The sequence below is a fragment of the Pteropus medius genome, unplaced genomic scaffold (genome assembly GCF_902729225.1).
Source record: "Pteropus medius unplaced genomic scaffold, Ma_sr-lr_union100, whole genome shotgun sequence".
NCBI lineage: Eukaryota > Metazoa > Chordata > Mammalia > Chiroptera > Pteropodidae > Pteropus > Pteropus medius.
Genome location: NW_024349222.1, coordinates 220,827 through 234,222, shown reverse-complemented (window position 1 = coordinate 234,222; position 13,396 = coordinate 220,827). Strand labels below are relative to the sequence as shown.

General features: G+C 37.2%; 1 pseudogene; it reads right to left on the bottom strand.

The window, feature by feature from the left end:
* Positions 1-838: 838 nt before the first annotated feature.
* On the bottom strand, positions 839-966 carry LOC120617193 (uncharacterized; annotated as a pseudogene).
* Positions 967-13,396: the final 12,430 nt, after the last annotated feature.

The following is a 13,396-nucleotide window of genomic DNA, read 5'->3' as shown; positions in this document are numbered from 1 at the left end:
AGCATGTGGCATAATTTATATTTGCTTATACTATTAATAGTGTAAATCGATACAAACTTTCTACAAAGAATTTGACATCTATTACAAATCTTTAAAGCATTAATTTCCCTTCTTGATATTTATATGTTTACTTACTTTAAAGAGTTATTATACTGCAGAAAACATCAAAGATTCACACACAAACTTACATAGGAGTTATTTACCAAGTTTTAGCTATAGTCTAGTGAAAACTAGAAACCTACCTTTATAATAAGGGGAATGATGGTGAGATGAATTGTGATATGTTCATATGATATAATACCAGTCATTTACATCATTTTTCTAAAATTATTTAATGAGATAAGTAAATGAATGCAATATAACATTAAGAAAAAAGCAGTAAAAAACCACACGTACAGTATGTATGTTAAAAAATACATACATAAGAAAAGACTAGAAGAAAAAATTAAAATTGTGAAAAGTTACTTCTGAGAGGTATGATTTTCTTCTTTCCTTTTTTCTTATGTCTTAACGTTTTCTTATTTAAAAAATACTAATCAGTTCATCTCTCAGTATTTTCTACTACACTGTAGGCTCCTTGTAAAGAAGCTGTATTTTCTTCACAGTGGTGCCCTTCCTCAGAAACCAGCACAGTTCTGAAGCAAAATAGGAGCTCCCAAATGTTAAACCATTAAAGCAATTGCTTTTGTAACGTAAAAAATTACAATTAATTTTTTTAGTTATAATTTATTCAGGAAATAATTTATTTTTTTTAAGCAAGGTAACCCTTGGTTGACCTCACAGATTGCAAGGACCTTGTCAGCTTACAATCCCTTATTTCTTTTTTTATTATGTTTTACACCTACAGTGCCTGGTCTTCCTAGGTGGTCTCCCATCCAAGTACTAATCAGGCCCGACCCTGTTTAGCTTCTGAGATCAGACAAAATCAGAGGGATCGGGCTTGTTCAGGGTAGCATGGCCGTAGACTAAGAAATAATTATTTTCATATAAATGGATTACAATTGATTGAACCTAATTGAGCATTTCTCAGTTATTTCTGGAATTTCCTATAAATTGAAATCATAAAAGAGGAAGACTATTAACATTATGATAAATTAAAGGAGGTCATGTTTTTTAAAATATTCTTATTTTACATATTAGCTGTCATTCTAAAAAGAATTTTAGGTGGGCTACTTATAATAATAAGTGCTTACTAAATATCAGGTTTTCTTCTAAATGATTTAACTCTATTATTTAATCTTCATAAAATCCCTATTATTATTATCCCAATTTTACAAATGAAGAAACTGAGGCATAGTGTTTAGTAAAATATGGAAAATAACACATCTAAGACATGGATGAGTTAGGATTAAACTCAGACCCTCTGGTTCCAAAGCCCATATTCTTGGGGACTGCAAAACTATCTCTTCATAAGCAGAGATTTGAGACAGTCGGAATCAGCTATGGTCTGATTTTTTAAACACAATGTCACTTTGCGTTAGATACTCAACTATTAAGTACAACAAACTAAAGCATTAACCACATGACCAAGCACTGAGTTGGACAATGTTCCCATTTTTAGCCCAACCTCTTTCACTCCTTAACCTCTGTCCTTGTCGTAGCCTCCTCTTACCAAACCAACAACTCTATCCTCATGTTCTCTCTGCCTTCCACTCCATCAACACTTAAAACATGAAAGGACCTTTCCAACTCATTCACTCTCAAGTGTAAAATGACTATATTGTCACCCTTTCAAGGAATTGGGGTTTTTAACAAGAAACAGAGTCTTAAATTGAAAGATCAAATCTCTAACAGTGAAGGTTTTAAGGACTGGTAAAGCTATGAAAGAGAGAGTTTGGATATACAGAATTTCTGACACCACTAAAATTATCCCTACAAAAGAGACTGTCTGGGCTGCATGAGCTTTGGAGTCTACCATTTTCTACCTGTGTAAACAATATAGGAAATGTACTTAATTGGACTCACCTTTTTTTTTATTTTTAAAGAACACAGTACCTACTTTCCAGCAATGTGAGAAGATTTAATGATAATGTATATACATTTTAGCACTGAAGTCTCTGACGTAGGATTAATAACCCATAAATTATTGGTCTGGGTATTCAGTGTTCATTTCTGTGTTAGTATAAGCATTTACGTTAGTGACATTAACATTAATTAACATTAACGAAAAAGCACTAAAGTTAGCATCTGAGAACCTGGGTTTAAGCTTTGGCTCTGCCACTTATTAGCCTTATAAGCCTGAAAATATCACTTAAGCACCCCTGACTCTGTTGGAAGAGGCAATGCCCATGTGCCCTGAACACTCTACGTTCTTGCTGGCTATGCCATGAATGTAAGGCCGTGACAGCTCTTTATGGAGGCCACTTCTCGAGGTAGTTTTTGCAAGAAGCTACCTTGAAGGATAAAATGTTTCTACCCAAAGAGCTGGTTTGCTTAGAACTCACTATAAAAACAATAAATACCTCTTCTGTAACAACCCACTGCATGCGCAGCATCCATCTAGGTCCACCTATGTCACCCCTCAGGAGCTGGAGGCCATGGGGAAATGGAGCCAATATCATGCTCAAGCTCTCTGGTATGTTGCCTTTGTCTCTGATCTAGGAGTTTTATGTCTTCTGTCAGCATCCAGAGAACACTAACAGGCCATATTGTCAGCTTGCACATAGGGTAAAATCTTAGAGCCCTCACAATTCCTGACAGACTCTGAATTTTCTTATTTACCATAGAAGAATAGTACCACCTGCCCTAGCTCCCTCACAGAACTATTGGAATAGTTATGCAGATAATCCATTTTTATATAAGATAAGAAATTAGTATAACACAAGTGACTGCAGACCATAAGGAGAACCTTGTGTCATAGCATTGAGAGACTCTTAAAAAAATATAGTAACATTTTATTGTTATATACAAGTCAGCATGTGTATATTTTTAGAATCTATCTTAAAAACATTCCTTGGAGTTTTGGTATCAAGAAATGCCAAATATCAAAAACAATGGCATGTGAATGATTCACTTCTATCCACACATAGGTAACTCATAAACTGAAACAACGCCGAACGTCTCCAAAACATCAGCCTTCCTCTACTGAAATTATATCATCACTTTTTATTGTCATTTTGATAGAAGAGCTTACATATTCATTTTTATACTTACTTAAATGAGCTTTATACTGAGGGGATTCTGCATTGCTTTCCATAAGTATTTCTCCTTTTCCTCTGGACTAAAGACTGTGTAGATTCACACAGAAAGCCAGATTTACCCTGATCTTTCTACCTCACATGAATCAAGGCCAAAGGAGAAAATATGTGCTCTGAGACTTAATGCCAACTAAAAAGAACTAACGGAAAACTAGGGCCTTTGAGTGGTGCAAATGCTCGTTACAGTTTGAATTTATCAAGTGATTACTGGATATGCAATGACCCATATGCCGATATCTTCAAATGGCCAGATGGGTCCTGCCCAAATTCAGAGTACCATGGAAGGTCATTCACAAAATCACTATAACTAGTACCCTTGACATTTACCAAACCATAAACCAAACCTGGCCCATGTGAAAAGTGATTAAATGAAAAGTCATTAACACAGCTTTAATATTTCATAAGAAGCCTCTAATTCAAGGGTGGCCTTTCATTTCAACAGTAAACCAAAATGATCAGAAATCCATATGCATGTGGGCATGACGAATGTTTTCTTAATAACAAAAGGTTCAAATTGAGATCCAAACATCCATCTGCAAATGGCTGGTGAAATAGTGGGAGGCCAAAAGGAAATAATAATCTGAATGAATCAGTTTGCAAATGAGTTTTATTGGTTTTTTTATTTTTGCTTTTAACAGGTAAAACAGAGAGGTTTTTGTGTGCCACTTCTTAAAAAATCCAAGAAATGGACAAAAGAATACAACGTATGCACCTTGCTTTTGCCACTGGACTCATGAGCACAGGTAGAAGCTGCAGTGAGGCTCTGGGAACTAGCAGAGTGGAAAGACTGTAGCTTTAATTCCAAGCAACAGAATGAAACCTCAAAACCCACAGTCTCTCTGGCAATCAGAAATTGTGTTCGATAGCTTCTGTTGCTATTACACTAACACTTTAACCATGTGTCTGGTCTATTTGCTCTGGTTCAGTGATCCTAGACACTAGACTTTAATGTAAAAAACAAATAAACAGCTCAGCATTACTAACTGAACACTGTGATAATTTGTTCAAGTTTTAAGGGGATTCTTTGCAGCCTGCATTTTCTCATAATAATAGCCAATCATAAAAGTGGAGAAAATGAAGGAAGAAAGAAGAGAGTGAGAGAAAAACAGATAGGAGCAGCTAAGAAATTAAATTTTTAAAGTACTGTTTTTCAGTAGTCTTCATAAAAAGAGCCTTATTTTTTATTTTTTCTGTTTATCTTTAGTTTTTTAAATATTGATACTATTCTACATAATTTTCTTTTTATATAACTAATCTCTTAATAACTATAACAGTGCATGTATTGTTTCTAAAAGTGTGGCTCACTATCCCTCAGATAAATAGTCACTTCTTCTCCTGGGTGGGAGACATTCACATGCTCAGTAGATAAACTGCTCAAAAGTGAGGAAAGCAAGTCATGCCGTTCAGCCTCCTGATCCCTCGGAGGATGTGGACACGGTACTTCAATCTGCAGTCCGATCAGGCTGCTCAACCTTTCTAATGCAGAAACCAGGAGCTCTTGGAGATAGTTTTTCAGTTTGGAATAAATAGTTGAACTTGGAACAAAGAGGTCAAAATCTTTTAACAACTAACTGCAGAGAGGAAGGAGACAATAGGACATCATTAAGGCAGGTTCTGCTTTGTTCTCCATTGGAACTTTCTATAAAATGCATGTATACTGCATTTATGTCCACTGATAAGATCCGTAGTATGGCTGCTTTGGTGAGTGATCAGAAATTTGTAGTCATGGATTTGTTGCTGTTATTCTATAATGTCATTTATGTCACTCGTAAATCACATACCAGCATAATCCCAAACTGCACTGTAAACCACCACTCCCGACCCACATCAACCTGGACATTCACTGAGGAATAGGAGATTTGGGGAGAAGCCCTCGGGCTCAGCCTACCCCAGCAGAATCACTTCCCAGTCAATGTCACTCATCTGTTCTTAGTAAGGGAAATTGTACTTGTCCCCCATGTGTTTGTGAACAGTATTCCCCTGATCAGATCCCTGAATCCTCAACTGCCCTTGGCTCTTGGGGAGTATGTTGCTTGATGCCAGCCATAGAATGTCTTTTCCACCAAAGTAAGTAAAAGTGACCAATGTTCTCTATACCTTGTCTCTGGGATAATTCCTTGAATCACTTGTGTTCTGCTTGATCTACTCTAAAACTACCCTCTAAAAAATATTCTAAATATGATAGTTTTCATTCCAAGTTTGTATCTTTTTAAATTAAGTGCCTCCCATATTTTAGTATTATATTTCCTTGAGTAAAGGGGTCAAAAGTATGGCCAGTGAAATCACAGAAACTGGGTTCAAGTCTGCACCTGTCAGTTTCCAGGTGAGTGATATTGGGCAATAATTTCCATTCCAATGTGCTCATGTATTTGAGGTAATTACCTACATCAAAGGTAGTTGTCAGTTTTGTCTGTTATATTGTCAAATTCCTTCAGACACCGTAGAAGTCCTTTTGTATGATGTAGTTGGGACCAGAAGTTTGTGGGTTAATCAAAAAAGCTAGAAATATGAAGAGATCTTATGAATTAATAATACATAACTGTGGAAAGCAAAACAGTGGTCTCCCAAAGATGTCCACATCTTAATACCAGAACTTGTGTTTTTGTTATGTTACATGACAAAGAGGAATTAAGATTGCTGATGTAACTAAGGTGATCAGATGATCTTAGCGTAGGAAAAGTTTCCTTGATTATTCTGGTGGACCCAATATAATCACAAGGGTCCTTAATATTGGAAAAGGGAAGCAAAAGAAAAACAACCAAAGAGATGAAAGCATAAGATTCAGCCTGATGTTGCTGTCTTTGAAGACAGCAGAATGGAGCCAAAGCCAAGTGGTATAGGAGCCCTCTAAAACAGGAGTCCCCAACTTCTGGGTTGCAGACCGGCACTGGTCCAGTACTAGTCCATGGCTTGTTAGGAACCGGGCCACACAGCAGGAAGCGAGTGAAGCTTCATCTATACTTGCAGCCACTCCCCAGCACTAGCATCACTGCCTGAGCTCTACCTCAGATCATCAGGCATTACAATGTCATAGGAGCACTGGTCCCTGGTGCCAGAAAGGTTGAGGACCGCTACTCTAAAAGATGGAAAAGGCAAGGAAATGTTTTCTCCCCTAGAGTCTCCAGAAAAAAAAGCACCCCTACTGACACTTTGATTTTAGCCCAGTAAGACCTATTTTGGACTTGTGACTTACAGACCTTGTAAGTTAATAAATTTGTGCCATTTTATGCCACTATGTTGTGTACTTTGTCACAGCAGCAATAGGAAACTAATATACATATACTATATATTTTGAGTTAAAACATGTAATTGCTCATTCACCTGTCAATCTTTTGACGTGATACTAAAACCTTTTATTTGAATGTATATCACAAATTGGAGTTACATAAAGTCCTTTCTAATTAAATCACGCTCATATATTTGGCTATAACATCCAGTTCAATTTCTTAAAGTGAAGCAGATACCTTCTAAAAGGCTGTATCTAAATATAAAAATAACTCTAACAACTCTATAATAAGAAGAAAAAACAACAAAAATAAGCAAAACAGTTAAACAAACATTTCACAAAAGAAATTATAGGGATGGCTAATGAGCTTATGAAAGGATGCTCAACATTATCAGTAGTCAGAAAAATGCAAATTAAAATCACAATGACATATCACTACATACCCATTACAATGGCTAAAATTTAAAAGACTGACGATGTTGGCAAGGATTAGACTTTTAATTATGCAGCATTTGAAATAACATATTTTGTTATCTTTCTTAGAAGTTTCATCAATATTTCAACTGACTTTACAGTTTATTCAAGAAGCAAACTGATAGATTTTCCAAGAGAAATTTTACATATTTTTAAGATTAAAATTATTTTAAGATGTATATTCAAAGGAAATCATATCAGATTAACATGAGACTTCTTCCCCAAAACAGTATTTCAGAAGAAAAAGAAGCAATGTGAACAGAGTTTTAAGGAAAGAATATTGTGACCCAGAATTACTGTTCATGTGAAAGAAAAAAAATAAAGCATTAAAGAAATGTTGATGAGCTATAAAACAAAGGAAATAAAGGGGGAAGAAAGAGAAAAGCTATGGAAGGAAGAGAGAGAAAGAGAGGAATGAAGGAAGGAAAAGAGAGTAGGTGGAAGGGAAGAATGGAAAGAGGAAGATATTACTTTGAATATGTGTAATAAAACAAGATACATATATCAACAAGAATCCTTGAAAAAGGCAATATGACATAAATTTCATAACAATAATATGGATCTAAAATTGTTTTAATATCTTACAATGTAATTAATGATGTGAGAGGAAGAAAGAAAAAGCACACTGTTTCTCAGCTTTCACTTTCTGCCATAAACGAAATGCTTTAAATTTCCAAATATTGAGGACTTTTACACAACTGTTATATAGTTATTAAAAATACATATTTCTGGTTAAAGGTAGCACAATAAATCCACTTCCACTCAGGTCATATGAACCAGACTTGGTTCCCAAGCTCTTTCCTAGACCTAACATTTGCAAAGTCATATGCACAGAATGAGGAGCCATGGGCATCTCAGTAAGAAAGTGCGAATAAGGATTCATTACAGAAGTTGGGTATGGGTTGGGCATTTGGGAGGAGGACTAAAGGAAGCAGGATTTTGTTATAGATTGGATGGTCTCAGGAAACAATTCTAGGGTGGATATCTGAATAAATCTTATCTATAAGGTAAGAGGCATAAATCAAGGCTAGAGCTGTGATAGTCACTCATAGTAGCCAAGATAGGAGGATTTTGGTATTCTTGTGGTTTGCTTTAGTCTGTGCTTAGAAAAATTACCGAGTTCTCTCACTTTTTTTCCTCTCACGTCACTGCAGTCATAGAATGCTCTTATCTGATGTCTATGTTCTGAGAGATTGTTTATATCTAACAGGAGAAAACTTTGTCAATAGCTGCTTTTCTCTTTTTCAATAGTTTTATCCAGATAATGGAGATGAGGTGAGAGCTAATCCTAATATTCTTAATGTTTCATATGCCTAATATGAGGCACAAATTTGGCAAGATTTCAGTAACAACTATTTTTAAAGAAAAATGTGTTTGTAACTAAACTAATAAAACAGTTAATTTTGTGCAGAAGATAATGACCCCTTTCCCGCTCCTCAGTTTTCATAGACAGCCTCTAGGGCATTTCTGTTTGCAACAAATATGTAGGCTTTGTTTGTTTACTTGGTCTGCCCTAATACTCACAAATATTGATTTATATCGGTAGATTTATTTAAACAGCAAACAAAAAAAGAGCTTCTCCAAATAAGCATTTCTAAGCCAAGTTTTGGGCTAAAGGGAACATATTTCTCTTTCAGTTATAATTCTCTCCAAACAAGGTACTATTGGAGAAAGCCTAAGAAACAGTATGTGCGACTCAGCTCGTTGTGGCTTTATATCAAGTTTTAGCTCCAATGAGGGCTGAGTGTCATAACAAAGTAATAGAAACAAAAGTTTCCATTCCCACTGGGAAGAGTAGCTTCCTGGTCTCAGTGGACAACATAGAGAAAAGAGTACTTCTCGGAAACAGAAAATGAGGCTGTTTCTATCCCTAGTTTACCTTCGGAGTGTTGCCATTCTGTACTTACTCACCATTTTAACTTTCTCAGTTCAAGGAAACAAAAATAGGAAGAATAAAGGGGCATGTTTGGTAACTATCTTCTACAATCTCCTGATTGAGTTGGACACAGAAGATGGCCAGAGACATGATCAGGCTGGTGCCTGTGGGAAACTGGAGAGCTCAGAATCAGGGCAGAGCTGGATCTCAGAATACATCCTCTGACAAGGTGAGGATACGTCCTTTAGTGCAATCACTGGCAGAGTCAGAGAATCAGAGAGAATTCACTCTCTGCAGTTTCCCATCCTTTTCCCATCTCCTGCTCCTGAACTAGCATAAGCATCTTCTTCAATCCATGGTCAGTTAGTCAGAGCAGCCCTTCATCCTGGCTTCTAGGGCATTATTCCATGACGAAGCTTCCACGAAAAACTTCACAAGACGTTGGCCCCTGCCTTGTTTCTCCGATTATGTCTTTCTCAGCCCCTCCCAGAGGAAACACTTGAAGACCGGTTTATATCCCCAGGTCTGATTTGGCAGAAACAGGAAATACAATAGCATTGTCATATTTCAAGGTGGTGCCTGGACCTAATCCAATGGCCCATGGACTTAGGATCTGCCCTGGACCAAGAGGTAGAACACGAGTCACAGCTTCCCTTTCTGTTCCCTCTGCCTCACCCATTTCCTGCCCTGCAGTTCTGATAGAGACTCCAGGACATGACGTTTTCCTTGATTTTCCTGCCTTATACTCCACTGCTTCTTAGGTCTACTTGAGCCCAGAGAAGCCTGATTAGGACACAATGATCATCCCAGTCTCTTCTGGGAGACGATACTATTTCAACTCCCTTCTCCTGCCTGGAGACCTCATTTAAATTGAACTGGTTTTACCTTTTCCAAAGTCAAACCTTTCACATTTATTCTGACTTGAACTAGATGTTTGCAACTCTTTATTCTTCAGAATATTCTGCACTGATTGGGAAACAATAAAAATCAGTTTCACAGCCTCTACTCTACAAATCTCAAATCACTGATGTGATGTAACCATGTCACCATTAAAAGAGGATACATGTACTAAGAAATCAGTTTGTTGTGACTGATGAGTCTGAACCAGTTTCTACTCAATGTTGGTGGTGTAGATGACCCTCTATCAAGAGGAAGCACATATACATGAAATCATATGCTTGCCTGAAAAATATCCACATGTCAGTTGTGCGATTAATCAGCTCCACATAAAGATCACATTGTAAATATCATTATATATGTTAAAGTTAAAAAAATGTGGTTCCTTCTAACATAGAGACTCTCATATCCTCTGCTGAGTGGTAAATCAAGATTCCAATGGGCTTGCATTTCCTCTCCCTTTGCCTCTTCCCAGGATGGTTTTGAGGGTTATGCATTTGCCCTTCAGCTGTGATGAATGGAGTGTTGTGCTAATGCTCGGCGCCACCATTATTCATGCCTCCATCCTCTGTCCAGGCCTTTAATTGCAGCGTCCTGGAAGTAGCAGCGAAAACTGTATTACAGAGGAAACTTTCATCTTCCTGATTATAATACCTGACAAAATGCGGCCTTTTCTATTAATCTCAATTTTGCCTTCAAGGTGGAGAGTTAAGGAGCGGGGGCAGGTGCATCCATTCACTCATCGTATGTGTGCAGGGCCCACAATCTGGTAGCATAATTCAAAAACAAAATATGTGGCTCTTGGGATCTATAACTTCAGCCTGAAGAAGCTGAGCTGATAATCATATCACTCCACTGCCACGTCCTTAATCGGCCTATTTATGGGTATAAATTAAGAATCCTACTGTAGAGAATCTGTGTCCCAGAATTCTTGACTGCCAGGACCCAGATGAGCTCTGCTGAATATCAAGCATCCCATCATATTCTGGCTCTCTCATTGCAGCCTATTATAATACAATTCACGCTTATTCAGAAATGCCCTGGATTTGTCAGAGTCATCTTTCTCTTTTTCAGTTCTTAAAGCGATACCCAAAAGAGAGTATTCAGTTACTCAAATTATATCTAAAAGATATTGGCCAAAGATTTATTGTTTAGTACATATAATTATAGTGATTTTTGTCATAATTAACAGAGAGGCAGAAGCAGTGACAAGCCCATCAGACATAATAAAAGCATCAATTTGGGTTAGAAGACAGTCCATTACTATAGCTGATCACTGTTTCTATTAAGTCTTAGAGCTACAGAGGTTATAACTTTGCCATCTGCTATTTTGTCAAATGGCTTATAGGAAAGTTTCTGGCCTGGAGAAAAACTGTAATGCAGCTGCAGGCTGCTTACTTTTCTCTTTGAAATTGAGACTTTTCAAAAAGTCTAGGATCCAATCCAAACTGTAGGAACAAGGTAAATAACTTTATATAGTATAGTGCCCACAAATCCTGGAATTTACAATTGTAAAAGTTCGACTATCATTTATTTTGAATTTGTCATCCAGGCATACCTCGTTTTATTGTGCTTTGTTTTATCATACTTCACAGATATTGTGTTTTTTATAAGACCCTTAACCAACAAAAAAAATTATGACTTGCTGATGGCTCAGATGATGGTTATCATATTTTAGAAATAAAGTATTTTTAATTAAGATATGTACAGTATTTTTAGATGTAACGCTATTATTCCACACTTAATAGCCTATAGTATAGTATAGTATAGTATAGTATAGTATAGTATAGTATAGTATAGTATAGTATAGCATAGCATAGCATAGCATAGCATAGCATAGTACAAACATAACTTTTATATGCACTGGGAAACCAAAAATGTGTGACTTTTCACTTTATTATGCTGGTTTGGAACTGAACCCATAACATGTCCAAGGTATGCCTGTATACTGGGCACTAGCCACTGGGGACACCTAGATAAAGGACATACGGTGAGATCTGGCCTATTATCCAACTAGGAAGTCTTTACAATTGCTCTCTCTCCACATAGAGCAAACCTCTCTCCAATTTGCCAACACTGGAAGCCATTACCAGCCTCTTTATAATGGTGGAGACATTATGATAAGAGAGTAAGGGCAGAGTCTTCACTCCTCCATCTGCCCTGGCTCTCTCTGGACTTGCCCTCCTTCTGAGTCCATGGTAGAGTTCTCTCTAGCCCAACATTGACTCTTAAAGCACAAACAGATAGTATAGAATCACAGGTCTGTTCCTAGATTATATAAAGATTGGTGTCCCCTAAACAGACAACTTCTTTAATGATATGTTTTACTAAGTAAAGAGCCTTTGTAGCTCTAAGATTGAAGAGAAAATACAATCAACTATAGCTTCAACTGATCTATTTTAAAAGGAAATTCAGGGTCATAGAGCAAATAGGGAATTACCTATCTACAGTGCCAAAAGCTGACCATTTTCTAACAACAGGCCCCCTTTTCTCAAGAGCTCAGGATGGATCTGTTCCTTTGATATCTGAGGCAAAATTGGCTATACCTTTTTGTTGTGGGGTGCAGGAAGATTCAGTCAGAAGAGAGCCCAGTTGTAGGAAATGGCCAATGAACTTTGAACAGCGGCTTCCCATTCTATCCTTTGATCTCCTCTATAGAAGTTATAATGTGTGTTTTGGGGGGAGGAGGGTATAGATAGACAGGGGTTATATAGGAGAGAAATTAAAACAAGCATTTAGAGAGTATTCCTCCAAGCATCTCACAGTCTAATCAGGGAGATGAACAAGTAAGTTGCAATAATTACAAAAGAGCATATTATATTTCACAACAGAAGTGTCATGTGGGCACTAGGAGGAAGTGGTAAATGCTATCAAGTGAAAGCAGAGAAAGCTGCATGGAAGAGATTATGACTAAACTGACTCTTGAAGGATCAATAGAAATTTCCAGATACCTTAGAGGTCAAGACCATTCCTGCTTTGCTTAGGTGCACTAGTAGTTCTTAAACTTTAGCATGCATAGAGTCATGCAGAATTTATTGAAGCACAGATCACCAGGTCTCACTCCAGCGTTCCTGATCAAATAGCTCTGAAGTAGACCCACAAATTTGCATTTTTAACAGGTTCACAAGTGATGCTGATGATGAGAACTGGGGGCTTAAGTGCAGGATGAGGAACAAAATGGAGCAAGATATGTTGGGAAATAGGTAGGGCCTGGACCCTAACAGTCCCTGGAGCCCATGGAGAGATCACGTACTATCTGGACAGTAAGGACCCATAGATAGGTTTTAAGCCACAATATACAATCACCGTTTTTGTGTTTTAAGAGGGCAACTCTGGTGGAAGAGCAGAGGGAAAGAATAGTTGTAACATGGTGCCAATCAGCCACTCAGGAAATGATAGAGTTAGAACAAAAGCCCAGGGGAGTGAGGGAAATGTCAAGGATAGATCTGGGTTGCTTATGGGAAAATAAAAACAAAAGTCTGGTCTATTGAGCTATCCTCTCAAAGGGGAAAAATAAATCATTTGTCTCCTTTGCCTCCAGAAACCGATATTTGTTCTCATCCTTTATTTAAATATGCATGATGTATCTTCTGGGAAAGAACACATGGATTTTAGTATCATTTACTTAACAGCCATAATTTGTTCATTCTTTTTTCCAAGAAAAAGAGAAGCATCCTTATTTGGTGAGTCAGGGTATCCCTGTGGGTTTTCCACATGCATCTCCAT